Below are 13,606 nucleotides of genomic sequence, written 5' to 3'. Positions count from 1 at the left end.
CCTCCCTTCCCCTAGCCTGGGCAAACATTGGCAGGCCTAGGCTGCAAGCCCGCGCCTCCCCACCGATGTGGAAATCATTGGACTCTGCGGTGGTTTAAGTGCTTTGTTGATGCTTTCATCAAGGCATCGTGCTCCCACCTCATGCTAAGTAAAGCAGCTGGTGTATGTTATGTTGTGTGCTGCAGATGGATTGGTGGTGGCAGGCCCAGAGCTCACCACATCTACTTAAACAGGTGTTTGACTCTGTATTTTCCAGGTGGCCAGAAGGAACCTGATTATTCGGCAAGAGCAGAAGCCATGCGGGAGAGGAATAGCTCCCCAGCATTGGCAAGAGTGAGTAGCCAGCCATTTGGCTTTAATCTCTCTGTTTGCCAGACATGGTCTTAAAGCCAGAACATTTCCTTTTGGGGCTCGTACTTATTTGAATATTAATGGACAGTAAGGGGATTCAGTTCCCAGCTCACACTCTTTTGTCCAGAGTGGTCTTTGGGCCTGGGGGTATAACTAGGTCACCAGACCTGTGGCTAGAATCTGCAGTTAGGGCATCTCGGCGTCATCAGCTCAGCTGCCAGGTGCGGTGTGAGAAACTGAAGTAGTGCCCAGTGTTATATTTCTCCACAGTCACAGATCCACCTTTAAGAGCAGATGACAGTGCAAGGGATTCTTTCTGGTCACTGGCAAATGACAGACTCTATCAGTGGCTAGCCAGGAAACCACAAAGATGAAATCAAACTAAACAGCTGCTCCTTGAAAGGCAGACATCGAGAAAGTAAGCAGCTTTTTGCAGAAAGAAAATTCACACCTGAGTTTTCAGCACAATCTAAAGCAAAGGAGACTGAGACCTCCATGTATTTGATGTTTCCATGAAATGAGCACCAGTGGCTATTCTAGTGCACAATGCTGTCTCTAAGGCGAACCTGGGAAACCAAAGACTTTCACTGGAGAACCCCAAGAGAGAACAGTGCAATGATAAGAGAGAAAGGTACACAAGTGTAGAAGCTCACTAACATTAGATAAATCCTGGGCAAGGTCTACCCAATAGAGCACGAAGGTGAAAAAGCAGTCTGGTGCACTTCTCTTGTAACCTGGAGTCTACAAATTCCCAAGGAGCCCCTGCAAATAAACTGGGCACTCTAAAACAATCTTCAAGGGGAAATTGCAGAACTCTTTCCTGCAATCTTTCCCAAGAGTTTGGAGTAAATTGTGTAAATGTGGCATAACTTATAAATAGGACAAAGTGTAGGAAGGGGCCTCATCACAGGGCCACCTGCCCCCGAACTGGCACTGTGGGGCTCCTCTTCTTCCCTTGGCTCCTATGGCCCAGTAGACTCCAGGGGGCAGGAAGGCAGCTGTCAGCTTTCACATGGCACTCGCTCCTGGCAAGGGAGCAAGTCCAGCCGCAGCCAAACCCTTGTCATGATCCAATCAGCCCCACAATGGTGGAGGCTCCGCTGACGGGTGGTAGGTCACAGGAGTGTGAGAGCTCGTCTGCCTCCCACGTCTGACTCCCAGATCATATGCTTCTCTCCAGATCACCCAGGGAAGCTTGCATATGGTATTTCTGGTGTAGAGACCTCTGTACACGTGAGAGATAGCCCAAGGATTATGGGTGGGTGTCCTCCTATGGTAATTTACTTAGAATTCTTATTCTAAACCATCTCAAAATGTTTCAAAGAACAATAAAGTCATTTATATACATGTATCTAGATAAGTCTGGTTAAAACAAGATTTCTCAACTTGGCACTTTTGAAGTTTGGTGTCAGATAACTCTCTGTTCTAGGGAGCCATAAGACGTTTAATAGCATCTCTGGCCTGTATCGACTAGATGCCAGTAGCATACTAGCCAACCCCAGCTGTGACAACCAAAACGTCTCCAGGCACTGCCAAATATTCTCTGGGCGAAGGAGGATGTGCAAAATTCCCCTTGGTTGAGAGTTAACTAGACCAAAATAAAGACATATATATATATATATATACATACATATATATATATGTCTTTATTTTAATCTGTATACGTACACACACATATATATACACACACATGTATACATATGTGTGACTGTATATAGATATATATGTAACGAGAAATTATCAATATAAAAAGAAATGAGAAATTCAATATTTTTATAAATGAAACATTAAATTTAGTCTGAGCAGGTTCCTCAGAAGGATGGATACAGGGCAGGAGCGTGGCTGTTACTGCCCCACTGCTGGGACTGGCTGAGTGCTTCCTGGGAGCCCAGCACTGTGCCTAGGTTCAGGGAAGTTTCACACATGAATTGAATTGGTCCTTATTATTATCCCTACTTTACGGGGATAAAAATGAGGCCTACGAAGCTTAACTAACTTTTACAAAGATGCACAACTGAAAGCAGGAGAGCTGGAATGTGACTAGTCCACCCAGCTGCTGGAATGACTCTGCCCAAGGTGATAGCCACAAGCCACGTACAATCACTGAACAACCAGAATGCAGCCAGTCCAGTGTGAGTGTGTGAAGCACACTTGAGATTTTAAGACTTATTTCAAAAAAAAGAATGTAAAACTCGGTTTATTAATCATTTTTAATTTTTAATACATGTTGAAATGGTATTTTGGACATACTAGATTAAATAAAATATACTATTAAAGTGAATTTTTTCTTTGTACTTTCACTTTGTAATGTGACTACTAGACATTTTACAAATACATATGTGGGTTCCATTGCCTCTCTTCTTTTTTCCCTCAGATTTTTCCCATAGTGTGTACACACTCTCCAGAGAGAGACAGACAGAGACAGAGAGGGAAAGTGAGAACTTGCCCCCCCACCCGAGTGGTGATCATCCAGGCCCTGGCTGCTGTGCCAACCCATACATGCCCGCATGCTCTCCTTCCTGCTCATTCCACCCACCCTACGTGCCACCAAAGCCTCATTTCTGTACATTTCAGCGGGTCTAAAACAAAGGATGGTTTCTGGTCATCTGATTGTTCCAGTCACTGGTCTTTCTTAAAACCTCTGCTTAGCTATACATACATATGTGTGTGTGTGTGTGTGTGTGTGTGTGTGTGTAAAATCGTATATAGTCTTGTCCCCCAGAATGCCTCTCTGGGTGCTTTCTTGCTGGGACCAGACGAGATCGGGAGCATTCAGGGTGGTATGACTGTGGACGGTTTCTTGCTTCCTATTCAGCCCATAGGGTCCTTTGTTCCCTTTCCCCTTCCTGGAGATACTATCCTCTATCAATGCCCACCTCCTCTTCAAAGCTAACTACATATTCAGTTGCCCTCATGTTGATGAACTGGGAGGTCTGAATCGGTTTACTCACTACTCATCATGGTGGACTGGACATGCCGAATGGGCTTGATAATATTACTGACCTCATAGAATTGTTGTGAGGATTAATATTAATCCATGTACAACCCTTGGAATACTGCCTAGAGTACACTAAGTGCTTTGTAAACTTCTGCCACCGCTGTTTTCTGCTGTCCTTGAATTTTAAAAGGGGCCAAATGATGTAGGTGGAGATCTCCCTGTTCACATCTGACCCCTGTACCTGGGCCCCTCATCTCCTTTAGCTATTAGGGAGTTCGACTGTGGGCACTTGAGCTTGGTGGTGGCAGAGTTCTGGCAGTGCAGCTAGGGGCTGAGCAGGCAGCCCTCTGGGAATGCAAGCAGGGGGAGCTGCTCCTGCCACGTTGTCATTAGAGCTGATGAACAACTGTGATCATCACCCAGTTTAAAATTATGGGATTCAGGGCCAAAGCTGAAGGATTTATTTCAAATCGGTAAATCCCCAGAAGAGGAAGTCTCTAAAGCAGATGCCAGGAGAGCACACCCAGGAGGCACAGTGATGGGCTGCAAAGGGTTTTGTTTGAAAGGCTTTGGAGGCTGTGTTCCATTCCAGCTTGAGGGGTGGAACAAAAGCTGGCAGCAGGCTGGAGACCCCAGGAGTGTCTAACCACCCCCGCTCTGGTCAATAATTGGAGATGGATGAAGATACCCGCTGCATAACCCCACTTTGCAACTTTTATGCAAAGGTTTGACAAATGATGCTAGCAAAAGGTACAAGAACATGATTAAAACCAGCCCTGTGAAGACAGAGATAACTTTCCTGGAGCCAGAGTCTCCTTGAGTTCCACCCATCCCACTCCCCTATGGTGGCAAGTGCCTTGAGTTTTCCGGAGTGTTCCAGAGCTTCAATATCCTTTTTAAAATATAGTCATGTTCTTCTCTCACTTTTTACCCTGCCCAGATATGTGAGCTTCTTCTTTGGAATCATTTTATCTGGTAGACTCAGTAAAAGTATTTGTTGAATGTGCCAAAATGTTCACCAGCTTGCTGTCAGGGCAGGAATGTTTTACATGTATTAAGCAATAAGAACTTTCCCTGAAATCTTTACAAAAATCTTTTCCTACTGAAAAAAAAAAAAAAATCACCTGAAGTTCCTATTAAAAACAGAGTGTTAAGCCTTAAAGGAGACTTACTGAATTAGAATTTCTCTAGGATAAAAGAGACTTTGGAAGGACCAGATAAATCTTACCATCAGAGAAGCCCAAAGAAACTTCTGAACTTACCCTGACACTTCCCTGGCAGGCAAGCTGCTGCAGTGTGGAGAAAGTCCACACTAGTACTCTGTGTAGTATGCTTGCACCTTACTTGGCTGAATGCTTCTCCAAACTCTGATTCAGCTGGTAACTCATTGAAAGGCCCAACTCCATCCAAAGCAAAATCGCACAACTCCAGACACTCTCACATGCTTATGGCTCATGCTAACTTACCTGGGCCAGGTCAGAGCAGCTGTAGCCACACAAGGTCCTGTCTCTAAAAAGGTCCCAGATAGGGTGAGAAATGTCAGAAGACATTGATGAGGGCAACCAAATGAGGTATGCTCAGAAATGGCGACCTTCACCTTGGCCTTAATCTCTCCTGCAGTATTCAGGGCTATTGGGACATGGCATGTGATCTGCTGGTAAAGACGACAGTCTCTAGTTCCTCTACCACTCACTGGCAGTGAAATAATTCACCAAAGCCCCATTTCTGAGCATGTCCCAACCAGTTTCCTGGAGGAAGACAGACATAGGAACATGCTGTACATAAGCACCCTGACCAAAACGTGCGTAGGAATCCAGGCTTAAAATAACAAATGACTGGACTCCATGTAAATGGTCTGGTCAAAAATCAAGTACCCGCCTCCGCCCTTCCCGCCCCCCGCCCTTTCCCTTCACCTTGGGTAAAAGGAAAAATAGACTACACTTAATAAACTCTTTTTCTTTTTAATCTGGCCAGTGGATCATTGAAAATCATCACTGAACTCGGATGCCATGTTTATTTTTCTCTCCATTGACTTGGCAGATAATTCTAAGATACACCATGGCTAGGTTTGTTGATACTGGCCCTTCAAAATAAATAACAAATAAACTGACTCCTGCAAGCTCTGTCTTCCCTGTCCACAAACACTTGGCATTTGCATTACAGATGCTGCATTGAGCACAATTCAGTTGTTAGTATTATGTGCAATATGTGCTTATTAAACCACCGGTGGAGACGCAAGGGGAACAAGTGGGCTCCTTTTCCAGGTGACATGTGGAAAACGATGGCACCATTAAGGCATGAAGACTAAGGACCTATGAAATGGAATGTTTTGTGGGCCCCCACAACTAGGGCTATCAGCAGCACCTGCATGTGATACCGTGTAGAATAAGGGAAAGTTACTATTTCTAGACCTTACAAGCAGGCCAAACTCATTTACCATGACAGCTATCATTAATACAAACGTTTATTGAATTGCTGGGGGAAGGGAGTAATACTAAGTGTCGGAGGGGCAAGATGACCTGAAATACTGAACGAGAGCCAGTTGTAGACCGCCAGCTCTCCTCCCTGCACAAAGGGACAGCCATGACATGCATCAGAATGAGGGTCACAAATGATCCCAAAGAAAAGCACCAAGGTAAAGTGATGAGCTTGGTGTTACCTGCCTAGTTTATGACCTTTTCCCTTTCCTTTTCCCATTTTTTTTTTTTCAAACTGTCCTTCAAGAGGGCTGAAAAGCAATTTTCATGCTATGGCTCTAAATATCAGTTTATCCCTCTGACAGGGTTCTGAGCATGCCCAGTAGGGATGATTTAACACCGCGCTGATGACTTGCAGCAGAAGCGCGTCATGTGTCATGTGAAAAGGTAGTCTGCCACAGCTAATGGGCTCTTGTTTCAAAGGGATGCTGTGTGTACATTACCAGCGTATGGAGAAGGTGCAGAAAGGCCCAGGCAGCCATTAGAAATGGAGTGTTGTTGATGATGAAAAGGCACTTTGCTGGTGAGGGAATGGTGGGAGAGAGAAGGCTTATCTGTCTTTTTGATTAGAAATGCATGCTTCCTTTCATCATCTGAGCTGAAAAATTGGCTTCTGCTCTTGGTTTATGAAACCATTTTTCTTTTTCCTTTCTTCCCAGGTTTGCAAACTGCTTAATAAATTAGTTACTGTGAGGTACATGGGTGCCACAATAACCTTAGAGGCTTTTCCCAAATGCATCCTTAATATTTTATAAGTATTTAAATAGATTTATTCAATTTGAGCTGGCTGATTTATTAAAGCTGGCATTCTGGCACCAAAAGGGGGTTCTATGCAGATTAAAGCTGATCAAAAGAAAAATTTAAGAGGTATTCCTAATTCATATGAAGTTTTTTAAGAATTGAAGCAAAACTTTTGAATCTACTTAATTGAGCAAATAAGGTGGAAAAAAAGCGTCTAAACCATTAAAGCTTGAGATGGGAGCTTCAGGTCTATGATTATATGTGTGTTCTGAGTAGTTCATTCATTTGCTCATTCATTTATTCAACCAACATTATGGAGAGTGTTGGAAATTGTGCAAGGTACTGGTGCCTTTCTGTCATTCTATTAGGCTCAGCCTTGTAAGATAAGAGGACCAAAACCTATTTAGCTTTTAATCCAAGAAAATCAACAACAGAAGTCAGGTCATCTTATATCCGTCTTACTCTGAATTGCAAATAAAATGCAAATAAGAGTGATCCCTATCCTGAGTACCACCAGAAGAGCCAAGGTTTTTTGTCTATAGGGTTCCTATCTCCAGTAAAAGTGACTGAATTCACAAAGAGTACCTAGGGTCAGCAGACCTGGAGATGTCAACCAGACCAACTATATTTTCAGGATCCACAAGATTCTATACTGGGACTTCAGTCTTTCTAGGGACCACTCTGAGCCACTAAGCATTCAGGCAGAGCTTTAGAAAATCAGATTCTACATCCTACCTGCTACAAGTGCTCAGAGAAAACCCCTCTTCATATGTCCAAGCAATCTGTAAAAAGCTAATTCTATTCCACCAGATAAAAAAAGACTTGGAGAAATATATCAAGTCAGGAACACTTCAGAAAAAGTAGTCAGAATTAAAGAGGAACATGAATCATCATTTCGAAATATGCTTTTTTCTTATTTATTGAATTTCTGCATACATAATATTTGTCAAGTATTAAATCTAAATAGTCAGACATCCAATCCTAAAGAGGATGAAATATGTCAGAAAGTACACAATGATCAATGTCATGCACCATAATAGATAATGCCCCAGTGGTACTTTAGAGAGATACTAACAATTAAGGTAATTATTCTAACCAAAACTATTTTATAGAAATATGCTACAAAGAAAAATAAATTACAGAAGAGTCCAAATGACCAGGAAGTGGCAGCTCATGAGCTGTCTTTTGAAGGCCTTTCCTTTTCTCTTCTCCCTTACTATCTGTTTGACTAAAAGAGCTGAAAATTATCCCATTTGTGTTAGAATCAAATGCAAATAGAATAATTGTCCCTTCTCTAATCAAAACACATTTGTGGATTGAAATACCACATGGGGCAATTTTCAGTTAATCATGGATGTTAATAAATATGACTCTAAGCTCATAAACAAACATTACTTTGGCTAATATAATATAGGAAATTATTGTTAAGCTTGATCAGACATGTAACAAAAACTGAACTTTGCAGAAAGTCAGCAAATTAACTATCTGAAAATAGAGATGAGCATCAACAGTAATGAAAGATTAGATTTAGCTAAAATGCTTAGACAAATCATGCATTAGCATTGGGAAATATTTAAAGCTGGCTTTGCTGAAAATGGAAAATACTAAGTATTATGAGAGTATTAGCTTCTTTAAAAAGGAAAAAAAAATAGATGCTTAGCGATTAGAGATTTTAAAAACTGGAAAATCAGGTTTACCAAAATGAAAATCATCCAGAGCCTGAATCACATCAAAGCTTTTAACAACGAACAGTGTTTTCAGCTGAAACAAAAATATTTAGTATTCACTCTACTTCTACCACTGAACTTATAAGCCAATCTGAGATTCCTTCCTTTAGCTCTGCTAAATGTAAAATATCTATTTATTTGGGTGACAGACTATCTAAATGGCTAGTGTTCCAGTCATCCTGAGAGGAGAGCTGGATCAGACCTGTAGAGAGACTAAACAAATAAATAAAAGCTATGGCACCACTTTCCTCTCCTGACATGCATTTAAAATAAAACACTAACCTTAAGCCACAAAACTGATACATATATAATAGCAAAAGATATTTTCTTTTTAGAGTCACTCTTTTCAAAATTCTATATCTCTCTCAAAGGTGAGCCTCTCTCATTTGCATGAGTGGGTAGGGATGTTTCCAAAGTACCCTAAGGAAGGTCTGCTCTTGGGCCATCCAGCACTGTGCAAGACCTGGCCCTTAAAGGAAAGCGGTGTACAGTTATATAAACAGCTAGGCTTTAGGAAGCAGAAGAAATATTTCATCCCACAATTTTATTTGTTTGCTTTTGTCTGTAGGTCAATCTGTGGATATCTATATACCAAGGCAACCTAGTGAAGTTCAAGTGTAAGATCATACTCTAATTTAAACACCTAGGAAACATAAGCTTTCATCTGAAGAATTCCATTAACAAAGGCAAAAATCAGCACTTCATTGGGGTTGTTTAAGGAACTGTCACTCTTCTTCACTTGTAGTAGAAATATAGACTGACTTCTAGAAAAGAAGAAATCATGAAAGACAAAGCTGTGAATTCAGAATAAGGGGGTCACTTTTCCACATTGGAAACTTTTTATGATCTACCTTCTACTTTTTTGAAAACTTTGTTCAATCAATTATTAAGGCTAGCAAGATTAATAACTGTTTCTGTTTACTGAACATTATGTACTTACCAGACTTTGTATTTATTGGGTTGTCAAAAAAATCATGACATATTTTTCTATGCAAAAATGTATCATGACTTTTCAGATAACCCGTTATGTTGCTTTAACTTGCTGTTTAAACTCTTACAACCATCCTATACAATAAGTACTGTTTTTTTTTTTCTTTTTTGAGAGAGAGATTTTTGCTATAGGGCACGTGCACTCACCAAAGAGATAGAAAATGAAAAATCAATACCCTCCCACCTTGAGGAGTATGGGCATGTGTGCACATGCACCTGGCATGAGTTTTAAGCCACCAGATCTGGGACTTGAACCATGTTGGTTATATGGAAGTCTAGCAACATAACCATTACCCCATCTGCTGGTCCCAATAAGTACTATTTTTAATCCTCATTTTTTAAGTGAGAAAATGGAAACTTTGAGAAGGTAGGAAAGTTACTTTGGTTAATAGTATAGCTGGGATTTGAATTGAGAAAAATTTCAAAACTGCTGGCAAGGTTTAATAAAAGCAGAGCCCTTTCAAACATATTTTATCAGTGCTCTAAACTGCTTAACTTAAAATATTCCATGCAAAGCAAGACTGCAAAACATCCCCATTCTACATTGTATAAGAAAAATTAATTACTCTTATGAAAAATAGAATACATCATTTTTGCTTTCGTTTCATAGCTGGTGCCCCATTTGCTCCATTAGCAAGGAAACAGGGTAAAAGAAATATTTATTGTGTAGCTCGGGGGTCTTTGCCTTCTTCCTTACTTAAAACCAGACTAAACACTTCTGAATGTCTACATTTTAAAATTTCCAACAGTAATGAATAAACTCTACCTGGGGTACTTTAACCAGCCCTCCACATTACTAGCAGACCTAAAATTCTATTGATATAATTAATGATACTAGCTCACTCATGGCCTTTCTGGGCCCATCCTGGATTTTTCCAATATAACCAAAGTCCATGTAAAGCACTAGTTGTTCTGAATATCATCGTTGGAAGACCATCCACAAGGCAATGAACTTGTAAGGCATAGTATCTTAAAGGAGCCTATAAATGAAGTAGGTCAAGGATGAGACACATAAGTGGCTGGGAAAAAAAACTATTTCCACTTAGTTTATACAATTTCAGCTTCCCTGTCTGTACACATTCCATATAAGGAATAGTAACTTTTCAAGCCAGCAGGCCTGGACATATTTCTTGGCCTTTTAATTCTCACAGTTCTAGACATTCCAAGGTAGAGGGTCATTCAAACAGAGTTGTAATTTCTTGTGTATATTTATTTCCAAAGTATCTTATGCATAGTTTCCCAATGAAATCATAGATGGAGACCAGGGGAATTCTAACTGGGTTATTTTTTCAAGCATGCCTAGAAGAGGCAATCAAAAAGAACTGCTCTGGGCTTATCAAGAAGTGCCAGACGAGAGCAGAACCGCCACAGTAGGAGATTTCACCGCTGTGCAGCTCTCTCGAGCTCTAGTGTTTGTCCCAGAAATGATGTAAGAAGAGAAGATATAAGACATTCATGAGATTTAAAGAATAAGCTTTCCTATGGGCACCAGAATGGCATGCGCAACACAAGACAGGTTGGTGGGGCAGTGCCACGTGTTAGAGCCCAGAAACAACGTGCCAAGAGGTTCTCTTGTGAGTCCCACCCACTCAGCAGAATAGCTTTTTTTTTTTTTTAAGATTTTTAGTCATAGGGTGCATGTGCTCCCCAGAGAGAGACAGAGAGAGAAAGTGAGAAATAACACTCCCCCAGAGGGATGGCCGGGCTGCAATTCCTTCTCCTCTATTCTCCTCTCAGGATTTGGGGCACACATGCACGGATTTTCCAGCATGATTCTCAAGCCACCAGGTCTGACACTCAAACCGTGGTCAGCCTTGTGGCAATCTAGCACGTTAACCACTATGCAACCTGCTGGCCCCCAGAAGGGCATCCCTGGGCATACCATTTACTGCCCAGGGTTTTGATTGTCTTGTCTGTGAGATGAGTTGAACACACAATATGGCGGCAAATTATCTTTGGATCTGACAACCCTTAAAATTTAAAATTTGGATCAGCCAAGTGGTATGGTGGTTAAGGCAGCTGGATCCCACATGGCTGACTGCATAGCTCCAGTCCCAGACTTGGCAGCTTGAAAAACCACCACAAGGAACAGCTACATATCTGCCCAAAGTCCTGAGAGAAGAGTGGAGAAGAGATTGTGGTGGGGTCATTGCCCTGGAGGGTAGTTTCTTACTTTCTCTGGCCCTCACTATCTCTCTCCAGTGAGCACATCTCCCTATAGAAAACTAAGAAAAAATTAAAAATAAATTTCAAATCTTGAATATTTATTTTACCATATTCAAAAGTAACTAAATACGGGACCAGCAAGTGGCTTGATTGTTGGTGGCGCTGGACTGCCACATGGCCTACCGCAGTTCAAGTTCTAGACCTGGTAGCTTGCTTTCTCTCTTGCTCTCTATCTCTCTAAATCTGTCCCTCTCTGGTCATATTAAAATGATAAATAAGAGCAAGGCTAATTAAAATAATTTTTTTTTTTTTGGAGAGGTTTTTTCGCTATAGGGCGCGTGCGCTCGCCAGACAGACAGAGAGAGACATAGAGACAGAAAGCGAGAAATCACCCCCCAGGGGGGATGGTCACGCCGCAATCCCTTCTCCTCCATTCTCCTCTCGGGATCTTGGGCACGTACGCACACGTGCCCGGCGTGAGTTTTAAGCCACCGGGTCCGGGACGCGAACCCCAGTCGACTACGTGGGAGTCCAGCGACATAGCCATTACGCTAACTGCTGGTTCCCAAAATAATTTTTTTAAGTAACTAAGTAATATGTTAACTCTTACATCTTTAGGTAAAAATTTGAATCTAATAAAATGAAGACCATTTAAGAGTAGATCCAGGGCTTATCATTACTAACTCCAAAATAATAAGAGCAATAAAATCTAAAGTATTTCTTAAACTTCCTTACAAATACTGAATTGTCCAGGAGAAAAAATAGGCTACTCTGTAGTCATTCAACAAATATTTATTATCTATTCATTCATTCAGCACATTCATTCAGTCTCTTCTTTTATTGAGCAGACACATTTGTAGGCCCCTGGGATACAACGGTAAATGAAAGAGCTGGAACCAGGATATGCTAGGACCTATATTTTCACAGGGGACAAACTCAATAGAGTAACAATAAAATTCTTCTGTAGCTTAAGATAGAAAGATGAAGTTGAAACTAAGGGGATCAGGCGCTTGAGAGTGGAAGCTGGGCATGGGGATAGGTTGCCCTCTCAAATGAAGTGGTCAGAGTAGACTTCATTGAGAAGGTGACTGACATTTAAGCAAAGAGTTCTGGGGGTAATAGAGTGAGCTGTACAACTATCTGGGGAGAGGGCTGGTGCTCAAAAATAGCACATAATAGTAAAAACTATGGCTCTTTGCTCGAAAAATCACAAGACACCGCAGGGATTTACCCAGACAAGAGTCATGACCTGACCATGTTTCTAAATTTAGAAAGTGTATTAAAATCCATGGTTTCCCTGGACAGTTCAAAAAAAAAAAAAGTATGCATGGTCTTTTATGGCACTGGGTGTTGGTTTTCTAGTTGGGAGAATGGAAAGGTGTTACTCTATCTAATGTATTCACCCATTAACCTTAAAGACTAACTCAAATATTTGCTGAATTGATTTCTATCGGCAAAAACGTCATGATGTGTTTTTCTATGCGAATATGTGTCATGACTTTTCTGACGATCCAATATTATGTGCCCACTTCTGTGGCAGAAAATATGCTAGGCATAATTGGGAACGAAAGATACCCAGGGAGAAAGGGTATAAAGCACAGTTTGATCACTTAATCTTAACCATTTTAAGACTTCTCATTTTCAAAACAAAAAGAGAACATCTAATACATTTTAAAGTTGTGATGAGGCTTAAATGAGATAACACATCACATATTGATAATAGTATCAGGCACATATGTTGTAGTCACTTAACAGATACTGCTTATCTCTCACCTGACTCAATGGAAGACATTATTATTCTTTTTAAATTAAACTAAAATGAAGCCAAGAAGAAATGCTGGATTTGCTAGTGGAGAAGTTAAGATCCATCTGTGTCCCTTCGGTAGGACATGATTTAAAAAGACATTCAGAAAGAAGTTCAAAATATGCTTGGAGAATTTGGAGCCTTCATGCAGCCAGAACTTAAAGCCAATCAGAGTGCATTCGGAGTGCAGGATTTTGGACGAAATTCTCAACCAGAAATCCTAGTACACCTCCAAACACACAAGTATTATACCACACCCACTAAAATCTGCATGTGAAAAACAAAGGCAAAATAGACAATGGCTAAAAAAGATCTCTTAAGTTACATTTTTTTTAAATCTTAATTATATCAGAAAGAGACTATAATTTGATATTAGAAAGCTTGGGTTCAGCAACTTCATTTTGTTGTGATT

This window comes from Tupaia chinensis, unplaced genomic scaffold (genome assembly GCF_000334495.1).
Source record: "Tupaia chinensis unplaced genomic scaffold, TupChi_1.0 Scaffold148723_1, whole genome shotgun sequence".
Classification (NCBI taxonomy): domain Eukaryota; kingdom Metazoa; phylum Chordata; class Mammalia; order Scandentia; family Tupaiidae; genus Tupaia; species Tupaia belangeri.
Note: the sequence above shows the minus strand (reverse complement) of the source record.